The sequence below is a fragment of the Scyliorhinus torazame genome, chromosome 5, assembly GCF_047496885.1.
Source record: "Scyliorhinus torazame isolate Kashiwa2021f chromosome 5, sScyTor2.1, whole genome shotgun sequence".
In the NCBI taxonomy this organism is placed as follows: domain Eukaryota; kingdom Metazoa; phylum Chordata; class Chondrichthyes; order Carcharhiniformes; family Scyliorhinidae; genus Scyliorhinus; species Scyliorhinus torazame.
The window spans coordinates 69997113-70009793 of NC_092711.1; the positions used below are offsets into that span (position 1 = coordinate 69997113).

A 12681-nucleotide genomic window follows, 5' to 3' on the forward strand; every position below is an offset into this window, starting at 1 on the left:
AACTTTCAAAGATGTATGAACATAGACCCCAAGATCTCTCTGCTCCTCCACATTGCCAAGAATCCTACCATCAACCCTGTATTCCGCATTTATATTTGTCCTTCCAAAATGGACAACCTCACACTTTGTTCCGAGTGACTTCCATCTGTGCTGGATCATTCTAGAAAACACTGAACATTCAGTATGACGAGCAAGAGGGAAGATGCAGGAATTACTGATTCTGGAAGTGAACCCAGCAAGAGTTTGCATCTTCTGGGGAGGAGAGAGGAAGGACCCATTGGGGAAAAAAACACCTTGAAGTTCTGCATTATTCCACAGGAGAGCAGCATTTGATCAATTTGAGAAATGGAGAATAGCAGAATACCCATTGACAATAAATTGTTTGATTATTTTCGCAATTGGTGACCAAGTTATTTTGTATTAACTGTTTCAATGGTGCGGCTATTACCCAACATTCCCCGCGTCTGTGAATGTGCCCTATTCATTCCACGGAGCCCAGTGCGCAGATGCAATGTTGGGTTATGTCTGGAGCATGCGCAGTGTCACTTTGCTAGGAGGTCTGCGAGTGCGGGAGCGGCTGTTTCGGGCGGTGAGGCATGGAGCCGGGAGTCGGGGTGGGGAGGGAGTGAAGGCTTCATAAACACCCTCTGCTTGTCACAAGCCCGGAAAAAGACCCTGCAAATCCCGCGTTTGCAGCTGCAGAGTTTTTATCCGGTATCAGGCCCAGTTCCACGGCCGCCATCTTTGTTTAGCGGCGCGGCTGAGGGGCCATCTTGATGACGTAACAGAGATGGTGCTTCAGGATCCCGGTGACCAGAAGAGAAAATCATTGTCTCGATGATTGACAGCCCCCCCCCCCCCCCCCCCCCGCCACCCCCCCCCCCGAGCGCGGGGAGGTGCTACTGGCATGTGTGGCAATCGGAAGAACAGAAGAACATCAGAATTAGCAGCAGGAGTAGGCCATTCGGCCTATTGACACTGCTCTGCCATTCAATAAACGCTGATCCGAATGTGCCATTAATTACATTTTCCTGTCTGCCCCCAAAACTTGACTCCCCAGTAGATAAAAAAAAGACAAACTCAGGTTTGAGTATATTCAGTGACCCAGCGCCACTGCTCTCTGTGAAAGAGAATTCCACAAACTCAGCTTTGACAAAGAGTCATCCAGACTCAAAACGTTAGCTCCCTTTTCTCTCCACAGATGCTGTCAGACCTGCTGAGATTGTCCAGTATTTTCTGTTTTTGTTTCAGATTCCAGCATCCGCAGTAATTTGCTTTTATCCACAGACTGATGACCCTCTGAGGGAAGACATTTTTCCTTATCTCAGTATCAAATTGGAGAATTCTTATCTTTAAACTGTCCCCCTTAGTTCTTGAATCCCCATTTGGGAAAATATTCTTTCATCAAAACCCCTCAGAATCTTAGATGTTTCAATAAGATCACCTCTCATTCTTCTAAACTCCATCGGGTACAGACCAAACAGGCTCAATCTTGCTCCATAAAACAAACTCTCCCATCCCAGGAATCAGACTAGTGAAACTTCACTGAACTGCCTCCAAATCAAGTAAAACCCTCATTAAATAATCCTGGGACATGAGCACAGCTGTCTCACGGCACCGAGGTCCCAGGTTCGATCCTGGCTCTGAGTCACTGCCCGTGTGGAGTTTGCACATTCTCCCCGTGTTTGCATGGGTTTCACCCCCACAACCCAAAGATGTGCAGGGTAGGTGGATTGACCATGCTAAACTGTCCCTTAATTGGAAAAAATGAATTGGGTACTCTGAATTTAAAAAAAAAAAATAATCCTGGGACTGGCAACTAGGGGAGAGAATGTTTGGAACTTCTATCCTGGACTCGAAGAGTGATGGATTTTGGAAAGTCCTTTTACCGGGGGTTAGGAGAGGATTTACACCCAGCAAATTCAAACCAAGATAAATGTTTGTCTGATCTTAATTTCTAACCTCGACTAACATTTCTGACCATTGTAATTTCCTTTTACAGCTGCTTCCAAAGCTTCTGATATCTTTCCAGCCAAAGGTTGCAGCAGGAGATTGTGAACTTGAAAACACCAAAATTGTGACAGAGGTGAGTATTATTATTATTATTTTTTATGATAAATTTAGGGTACCCAATTATTTGTTTCCAATTAAGGGGCAATTTAGCATGGCCAATCTGAAGCTGGCACTCCCAGTGCAGACTTTGGTGTTATGAGGTTGTTGCCGTGGTGGAGAGTGGCTGTTGCTGCTGTCTCCCTCTCCCACTCCCTCTCCCTCTCTCTCCCTCTCTCTCTCTATTGCTGCTGCTGTTGCTCAGTTTTCTGCCTGTGTCCAGTGCTGGTTGCTGCCTGGAGGAAGGAGAGGGGAGAGAAGGACGGAGCGAGGAGAGAAGGACAACAACAAGGAGGTAACTTCAAAAACAAGATGGGAGTAAAGCCCTTTGGACTGCTTGTTTGCTGGGCCTCTCCCGGGTTGAGTGCCCGGCCCAGTCTTCCCAACTGATAACATCTGCCTTCAGCAAGGACAAAATCCTCCTTATTCTAACCAGTGTGCTTGTTCCAGGGCAGAGGGATCGAGTGGGCAGTGTGTTTGCTGAGCCCCCTCCTGGACTGAAGACCCCACACACCAGCAGGGAGGAGGTGGATTCTATTGGGTGGTCGTTCCAGGGTTGCAGCACGGACTGTGTTTTTGCTGAGTCCTACTTGGGCCGAAGACCTCGTGAACCAGCGCCACTTACCTCCTTGTGAACCTGCTCTGGGCCTGGCGAAGCGCGTCATTTGTAGTTCCAGGCAGCTGGCGACCGAGGGGGTCATCCGGTCAGACTATTTACTCCTTTTCCGCGGCTACATTCGCAGCTGGGTGCCCTAGAAAGGGAGCATGCGGTGTCCATGGGCACCATCAAAGCCTGCCATGCCCGGTGGGCACCGCAGGGTTTGGGGTGCTTTATTGACCCCTTTCAATGCACTCTCATTTGACGTTTTTAAGTTTCTGCTGGTCTTTGTTACGTTCGGGCAGTGCCCCTAACGGGAGCGGCCCTTTTTGCTTTGTCCCTAAGTTTGTTTCCTTTGTTCTATTTTGTTGGTGGATCTCAAAAGAGTGGCCAATCCACCTGGCCTGCACATCTTTGGGTTGTGGGGGTGAGACCCACGGAGACAGGGGGAGAATGTGCAAACTCCACACGGCAGTGACCCAGGGCCAGGATTGAACTTGGGTCCTCAGCACCGTGAGGCAGCAGTACTAAGCACTGCCACCGTGCCACCCTTTGTCATGATGTTTCCATTCCTATTTTATCACACACCTCCCAGTGACACTCATTGTAACACATAAACTTCAAAATATCATTGCTACCTTGCATCTTGCCCTCCTATTATTGTCTGATGATAACAGTAACAGAGTAACACACACCAAAATTGGAATATCAGATAGGTTGTTGTCTAATAAATAATAGTAACAGAGTAACACACACCAAAATTGGAATATCAGATAGGTTGTTGTCTAATAAATAATAGTAACAGAGTAACACACACCAAAATTGGAATATCAGATAGGTTGTTGTCTAATAATAATAGTAACAGAGTAACACACATCAGATTTGGAATAACAGGCAGGGTATTGTCTAATCATGACAGAGTTACGGGGGTGGCTCGGTAGTTAGCACTGTTGCCTCAAGCACCAGGTACCTGGGTTTGATTCTGACCTTGGGTCACTGTCTGTGTGGAGTTTGCACATTCTTCCCGTGGCTGCGTAGATTTCCTCCCACAGTCCAAAGATGTGCAGGTTAGGTGGATTGGCTGTGCTAAATTGTCACTGGGTGGGGTTACAGGGTTAGGGTGGGGGATTGGTCACGGTAGGATGCTCTTTCAGAGGGTCAGTGCAGACTCGATGCGCCAAATGGCCTCCTTCAGCACTGTAGGGAATCTGTGATTCTACACTGGATCCAATGATGTGTTCACTCACACACTGCAGCCTGACTTATTGGAACAGACACTATGTTTGTTCCTCTCAAAGTGAGTGAATCCTTTGCTGTTTATCCTCTGGGCCCCATCTCCACTATTATTGTCTGATTGTCCCACTGAGACTCTCACTTATTATTGGACAATCATCGAGTCAGCCTGAGCCTGTGGCCGCTTTCATCATTTCACCGCTTTCTGTAACCGTCACAATAGCCCGACATCAGCCGATTCGTAAGCCCACTTGCTACTGGTGCCTGATACAGCAACCGTACCCAATCAGTGAAGCCCTGACCAAACCCGAGCCTTCCGAACTCCTCCCACAAATAATTCCACTCCACCCGACAAAAGGCCTTCTCCCTCTGAGGGCATCATGATAACGTTTAAGAGCCTTCTAACATTAGCCGTGAGTTCCTAGCCCTTTCCAAATCCCGTCTGGTCTTCCCCTACCACCCCCGGGACACAGTCCTCTATCCTTGTGGCCAATATCTTAGCCAGCAGTTTGGCATCCAATTCAATAGGGTGATTGGTCTGTATGACCCGCATTGCTCAGGGTCCTTCTCCCGTTTCAGAATCAATGAGATCGAGGCCTGCGACATTGTTGGAGGAAGGACCCTTGCCTCATTAAATGCCCTCACCAGCAGTGGGCCCAATATCTCCGAGAACTTCTTGTAGAATTCCACCGGGTAGCCGTCCGGCTCCGGGGCCTTGCCCAACTGCATGACCTCCAGCCCCTCCATTATTTCCTCAATTTCAATTGGGGCTCCCAGCCCTTCCACCAGTTCTTCCTCCACCCTCGGGAACCTCAACTGGCCCAAGAACTGCCTCATCCCCTCCACCCCAGCCGGGGGTTCCGAATCGTATAACTTGCTATAAATGTCCTTAAACACCTCATTCACCCCCACTGGGTCCAGGGCCGCATTCCCACCTCTGTTCTTTACTCTCCCTATCTGCCTGGCTGCCTCCCTTTTCCTCAGCTGGTGCGCTAACATTCTGTTGGCCTTTTCCCCAAACTCATACACCGCTCCCCTTGCCTTCCTCAGTTGCTCCACTGCTTTCCCTGTAGATAACAGCCCAAACCTCATCTGTAACCTCTGCCGCTCCTTCAATAACCCCCCGTCCGGGGCTTCCGCATATCTCCTATCCACCTGGAGTATCTCCCTAACCAACCTATCCCTCCCTGATCCTTCCACCTTTTCTCTACGGGCCCGTATCAAAATTAATTCCCCTCTAACCGCTGTCTTCAGAGCTTCCCACACCGCTGCTGCCGAGACTTCCCCTGTATCATTTATTTCCAGATTGTTCTGGATGGACTTGCTCACCCGCCCACAGACCTCCTCATCTGCGAATAGTCCCACATCCAACCTCCATAACGGACGCTGCCCTCTCTCCATACTAACCCGTAGATCCACCCAATGTGTGGCTGATCCTACAGAGCAGAAGGAGGCCATTCGGCCCATCGAGTCTGCACTGATTCTCTGAAAGGACACCCTGCCTAGGCCCACACCCCTACCCTGTCCCTGTGACCCCATAGCCCCACCTAACCTACACATCCCTGGACATTAAGGGGCAATTTATCAAGGCCAATCCAAGTAACTTGTTCTTCTTTGGATTGTTGGAGGAAACCGAGCACCGGGTGGAAACCCACGCAGACACGGGGAGACAGTGCATACTCTACACAGACAGTCACCATGGCCGGAATTGAACCCGGGCCCCTGGCGCTGTGAGGCAGCAGTGCTAATCACTGTGCCACCAGAAGCATAGTTTCTTTATCAATATTACTGTTTATGAAGCTCAAGATCGAATTTGTTTTGCCAACTACTCTCTTAATATGTCTTGTCGATATACAAAATCCCTCTTCAGCTCTTTCTCTCTCCTCCCAAAGAGGCCAGTTGGGTTTTGATGACAACCCAGCAGTTTTCCTGGTCATTTGTTTCCAGTGCTGGCCCCACAAGTGACCAGATTCATTCAGCTCATTTTCACAACCTGCTTTTGTGTTTTTGTGGGTTCTCTCTCACTCCCTATTTTCTGTTTCCAATCAGTTTCACCGGGTGTTCGAAGGTGAGGCTTCCAAGTCCGGAAACTCAAACCAAGCATCACATCAGGATCTGGCCGAGTCCTCTATTTATCATATCCTGAATATAAGCAGATTTTGAACATGGAAGGAAAAAGCATCATTCACAGTGGGGTGAAACCATACACGTGTTGTGTGTGTGGACGAGGATTCAGTCGATCATCAGGCCTCACAAGCCACAAATGTAGTCACACTGAGGAGAAACCGTGGAAATGTGGGGACTGTGGGAAAGGATTCACTTCCCCATCCAAGCTGGAAACTCATCGGCGCAGTCACACTGGGGATAGACCATTCACCTGCTCCAAGTGTGGGAAGGGATTTGCTCATTCATCGAACCTGCTGAGACACCAGCGACTTCACACTGGGGAGAAACCATTCACCTGCTCAGAGTGTGGGAAGGGATTCACTCAGTCATCTGCTCTGTCCACACATCAACGAGTTCACTCCAGGGAGAGACCATTTACCTGCTCAGTGTGTGGGAAGGGATTTACAATTTCAGCCAACCTGCTGAGACACCAACAAGTTCACACTGATGAGAGACCATTTCAGTGTCCAGACTGCGAGAAGTGTTATAAAAGTTCTGGGGAACTGATGTGCCATCAACGTGTTCACACTGACGAGAGACCGTTTAGGTGCTCTAACTGTGGGACGGGGTTCAGACACTCATCCCAGCTCACTGTACATCAGCGAATTCACACTGGGGAGAGGCCATTCGCCTGTTTCAAGTGTAGGAAGGGATTCACTCAGTTATCTGCCCTTCAGAACCATCAGCGAATTCACACTGGGGAAAGACCGTTTACCTGCTCTCAGTGTGGAAAGGGATTCACCACTTCATACCCCCTGCTGAGACACCAACGAGGCCACAAGTAACCACAGTGATTGGATTTTGCTGTTACTCACATTCAGGACTGAACCATGTTCATTTGGGTGTCTTTCTCTTTATGACAAACTCCAGCCCATTTACAGGAGCTAATATTCTGCGTAAAAGTCAAATAAATTAGATTTGTGTTAGATATGCAGTGTGCTGAAACTTTTTAATTACTCTGACTCAAGTTAGTTCCTTTTGAAGTACTCTCGCTCTCCCCTGTCTCTTCCATCCTCAGCTCCAACAAGATGTGTGAGGAGCTTGTGGAGCTTCTTTGTGACTGAGATTGAGTAAATCCGATCAGCTGCCTCTGCTGCTTCCCTCCCTTCCACGAGCCCACCGGACCAAACTGTCTCTAAATTTCATCCTTTCCCGAGCACTGAACCCACATCTTTCTCTAGTTTCTCTCCCATCTCTCCTCATGCCCTCTCAGAGCTCATCTTGTCCATGAGACCCAGCTCCTGCTCCATCGACCCTATTCCCACTGAGCTACTGATCAGCCAACTTCCCTGTGTCCATGGATATTGTCAACATTTCTCTCTCTTCAGGTACTGTCCCTCTGTCCTTCAAATCTGCCATCATCACCCCCTCCTCAATAAAACAAACCCTTGACCCTGCCATCCTTACAAATTACTGCCCCATCTTCAGCCTCCCTCGCCTCTCCAAACTCTTTGAACATGTTGTCACCTCCCAAATCCTTGCCCATCTTTCCCAGAACTCCCATGTTTGAATCTTTCAAACAGGTCTCTGCCCTGTCACAGTAATGAAATATGTTCATACGACCAGAAGACAAGGGTGGCAGCACTGTCATTATCGAGAGACAACAATACCTTCTGGAGACAGACAGACAACTAAACAACACAAATCACAACACACAGCTACCTAGACCCATACACCCGAGACAGGAAGAAGAATTGGAGACGGACTGGAAGAACTCAAAGACTCCAGACACATTAACCAAAAACAACAGGTAGAACTAAGGAAGTTCTACCTGCTCCCTAAAATACCCAAACACATGGACAGTACGAGGGAAATAGCACCAGACAAACCCATCAGATCAAACTGAGAGAGAAAATCCGACAGAATCATAGAATTTACAGTGCAGAAGGAGGCCATTTGGGCCATCGAGCCTGCACCGACCCTTGGAAAGAGCACCCTACTTCAGTCTATGCCTCCACCCTGTCCCCGTAACCCAACTAACCTTTTTTTGGATACTGAGGGGCAATTTAGCATAGCCAATCCACTTAACCTGCACATCTTTGGACGGTGGAGAAAACTGGAGCACCCAGAGGGAACACACAGACTGTGGGAACACACAGACTGTGCAAACTCCACACAGTCACCTAAGGCTGGAATTGAACCCAGGTCAGGGGATCAGGGGTTATGGGGAGAAGACAGGAGAATGGGGATGAGGAAATATGAGCCATGATTGAATGGCGGAGCAGATTCGATGGGCCAAGTGGCCTAATTCTCCTCCTATGTCTTATGGTCTTATAGGTCGCTGGCGCTATGATGCAGCAGTGCTAACCACTGTGCCACATCTGTGGCGAGAGAAACAGAGTTAATGTTTGTTGTTGCTTGTTGTAACAGTTCTGTAGAACAGTCAATGGAATCTTAAAAAGTCCATTGAAGTGAAAAGAAGTAGAAAGAAAGTGTTAGAGGTTTGACACAGGAAGAAGTTTTAATCTGTGGGAAGCTCAATCTACATTCACAAAGTTTGCAGTCTGATTGGCTGGAGGACCAGTGTCCATCCGGTCCACCAAATCTTCCCATTGGTTAACACCACTCAGACAGGAAATGAGGTTTTGGAACCCGCTCCTACGTGGCCAATGGAAAGAACTCAAAATGATGCAGAGACTCAGCACGAAGTCTTACAACACCAGGTTAAAGTCCAACAGGTTTGTTTCGATGTCACTAGCTTTCGGAGCGCTGCTCCTTCCTCAGGTGAATGAAGAGGTCTGTTCCAGAAACACATATATAGACAAATTCAAAGATGCCACACAATGCTTGGAATGCGAGCATTAGCAGGTGATTAAATCTTTACAGATCCAGAGATGGGGTAACCCCAGGTTAAAGAGGTGTGAATTGTACCAAGCCAGGACAGTTGGTAGGATTTCGCAGGCCAGATGGTGGGGGATGAATGTAATGCGACATGAATCCCAGGTCCCGGTTGAGGCCGCACTCATGTGTGCGGAACTTGGCTATAAGTTTCTGCTCGGCGATTCTGCGTTGTCGCGTTGTCGAGAGTCTCAGTCAATGAGGTAGATCGGGATCAGCCCCGCCCCTCATTCACTCAAATTGGTTGGAGGATCAGCCACTCCCGCTAGGTCCTCCAATGCCGCCCCCTCTTCCTATTGGTCTGCAGCTGCCGTCAATCACACCCAGGGCATTGTGATGCGGAGCATGCGCAGTGTGGCTGCTGGACATGGATTTCGGCGCTTGTTTGTCCTGGAGAAGCGAAGTCAGCGTCAGGCGGTGGGTGGGAGGATTTGGAAACACTTTGTGGATCCACAAACCCTTCACAATCATTGTCAGCTCCCTGGTTTGCAGCTACGGGGTTTCTCCCTCCCTCCCGGGAACAGGCCCAGGTTAATGGGCACCATCCTGCTTCAGACACTGGAGGATGGTTCACATCACAGGACAGGGGAGGGGGACAAGAAATATGTGCTCACACTTTGCACTCAAATCAATGAGGACTCTGATCTCTGGCAAGGAAGGAAACCCTGTCAGGTGGGCGGGGAGGATTCACGAACACCTGCTGGAGGCCCCAAACCCCCAATAAGACCCATTGATTTTATTATCAGTCTGCAGACAGGACCTGGCGAACTGAACCCAGGCAGAGGAGAGGGAGGGAGAAAACGGAGTGGAGGAAAGAAATGGTGCAGATGGTGAGATGGGTTTGGATTTCAGCCCAGGGAGTGTGTGGGGGACGGGGATTTACAGCTTTGGGGGAACAAGAGAGGAAAAGATGTTCCAGATAAACTAGAATTGTCTGTTCAGAATTTATATCCTGGACTGACAGTGATGACCTTTGTAAACTCTTTTTACAGGATATTGGAAGTGGAGGATTGGCTGACAGAAAACTCAAAACAAACTTCACATCGAGCTCTCACAGAATCACTCAATCCATTACAACCTCAACATCATCAAAATTTGAACGTGGAAGGTGAAATGTTTGTCTGTTCTGTCTCTGGGAAAAGATTTCAAGCATCAGTGACTGGAAAAGCGGCGAGACGCACATAACACCCGGGTGTGAGTGTTCCTGTGAAGTGACTGTGGAAAGAGCTTTAACCAGGTACGCAGTCTGAAAAAACATCACCATTCACAGTGGGGAGAAACTGTACACGTGTTCTGTGTGTCTTCGAAGCTTCAACTGATCTCCAACCTGGAGAGACACACGGACACGAGTACCATGGAGAAACCATGGAAATGTGAAGATTGTGGTAAAGTATTCAATTATCCATCCTTGCTGGAAAACCACCGACGCATTCACACTGGAGAGAAACCATTTACTTGCTCTGTGTGTGGAAAGGGATTTACTCAGTTATCCTGCTTCCAGTCACACCAACAAACCCACACCGAAGAGAGGCCGTTCAGCTGCACCTCCTGTGGAAAGAGGTTCAGGTCTTCATCCAACCTCACTGCTCACCAGCGCGTTCACACTGGGGAGAGACCATTCAGCTGCTCTGTATGTGGGAAGGGATTCACTCGGTCCTCCCATCTGCTGGAACACCAGCAAACACACAGCGAGGAGAGGCCGTTCAGCTGCACCACTTGTGGAAAGAGGTTCAGGTCTTCACCCAATCTCATTGCACATCAACGGGTTCACTCTGGGAAGAAACCATTCACCTGCTCTGTGTGTGGTCAGGAATACACTCACCCATCGAACCTGCTGATACACCAGCGAACTCACACAGGGGAGAGGCCATTCACCTGTTTCGACTGTGGGAAGGGATTCACCAAGTCCTTTAACCTAGTGATACACCAACGCACTCACACTGGGGAAAGGCCGTTCACCTGCTCAGTGTGTGGGAAGGGATTCACTCGGCCATCTAACCTGCTGACACACCAGCGAGTTCATAAGTAACTGCAGGGGTTGGATTCATTAGTTTCGCTGGTGTTAATCACACCTGGGATTGTTAGTCTGATAATATTTGGTTTGCTCCTGCTGATGTTAACAAATCGTATAAATGGCTGGCATTTAAATACCTTCAGACATGTCACTGATCTTTGGGGCTGTGATGTCCCTTTTTGAAAGCATCGTCTGTGATGTTTTCCTTTGGTTCAAGAACGCCTCCACCTGGAAGTTCACCTCCAAGTCACTCACCATCTCCACTTGGAATTATATCGACATTCCTTCACTGCAGCTGGATCAAAACCTTGGAATTCCCTTCCTAACATGGTTGGACTGCAGCGGCTCAGGAAGGCAGCTCACCACCATCTTTTCAAGGGCAACTAGGGATGGACAATAAATGCTGACCGAGCCAGCGACACCCACATCCCATGAAGGATTTTTTCTTAAGAATCACCAAGAACTCATTCACAAAATTATGAACTTTCAGTTCAATACTAAATTGATATTTCACAGAGTCTCTTGTCAACTCTACATGGCCACCCATTGCCATCTGTACCGGCAGCCTGGTCACAGAACTCGAATCACTTCACTCCGCTGTGTTGGTAGTTTTCAAATCAATGGTTTTAACGTAACCCAACTATTTTCAGGTTAATTCACTTCAGAGTCATTGTCACGAAAGATTAAAATGCCATTTTGTACACGAGTAGATGTCAGGCCAAATATAAATCAGCAGTCTATTAAGTTAACCAATTATTGTTTGACACTTTGGCTAATTAGAGATTAGAAAAATTGAGCTGAGGGGATAAAACTAATGTTTTGATGAACCATTTTGTTAACATGTTACCACATTTTGGGATTATTACTTCATGTCTTTCGTCTGCTCAACTGAGGAAAGTTGTAAGAAGTCTGTTTAATTGTTAAAGATAAACTTCTCTGTCAATTACTGTTCATTCAACTTTGTTTTTTATCTTTCAACTTGTAACCCTTTTAAAAAAAAATTTAGCGTACGGAATTATTTTTTTCCAATTAAGGGGCAATTTACTGTGGCCAATTCACCTACCCTGCACAGATTTTTGGATTGTGGGGGTGAGACCCACGCAGACACGGGGAGAATGTGCAAACTCCAGACGGACAGTGACCCGGGGCCGGGATCGAACCCGGGTCCTCGGTGTCATGAGGCAGCAGTGCTAACCACTGTGCCATCATGCTGCCCCCAACGTGTTACCTTTTAATGGTTTAAAAATATTTTGAATTTACCATTTAAAGTGATCATTCTGTCAGATAGTTAAATCTTGTATAACCTGATTTAATTGAAAGTTGGGGATTTATTGCAAACAATCTGTACCCATAAGTCAACTTCAAAATGTAAATGTTACCTGGATTTGGTGTCTCGGCGTAAGCCGCACCTGGATTTGGTGTCTCGGTGTAAGTGGTCCCTGGATTTGGTGTCTTGGCGTACGTGGTCCCTGGATTTGGTGTCTCAGCGTAAGTGGTCCCTGGATTTGGTGTCTCGGTGTAAGTGGCCCTTGGATTTGGTGTCTTGGTGTAAGTGGTCCTTGGATTTGGTGTCTCAGTGTAAATGGACCCTGGATTTGGTGTCTCAGTGTGAGTGGTCCCTGGATTTGGTGTCTCGGTGTAAGCCGCACCTGGATTTGGTGTCTCGGCGTACGTGGTCCCTGGATTTGGTGTCTCGGTGTAAGTGGCCCTTGGACTTGGTGTC

The 12681-nt window shown here is 48.0% G+C and overlaps 1 long non-coding RNA gene across 1 annotated transcript; it reads left to right on the plus strand.

The window, feature by feature from the left end:
* Positions 1-551: 551 nt before the first annotated feature.
* Positions 552-7034, plus strand: LOC140418324 (uncharacterized). Its single transcript, XR_011944935.1, has 3 exons — positions 552-589; positions 2003-2086; positions 2560-7034. It is a non-coding gene; the product is annotated as an uncharacterized lncRNA (long non-coding RNA).
* Positions 7035-12681: the final 5647 nt, after the last annotated feature.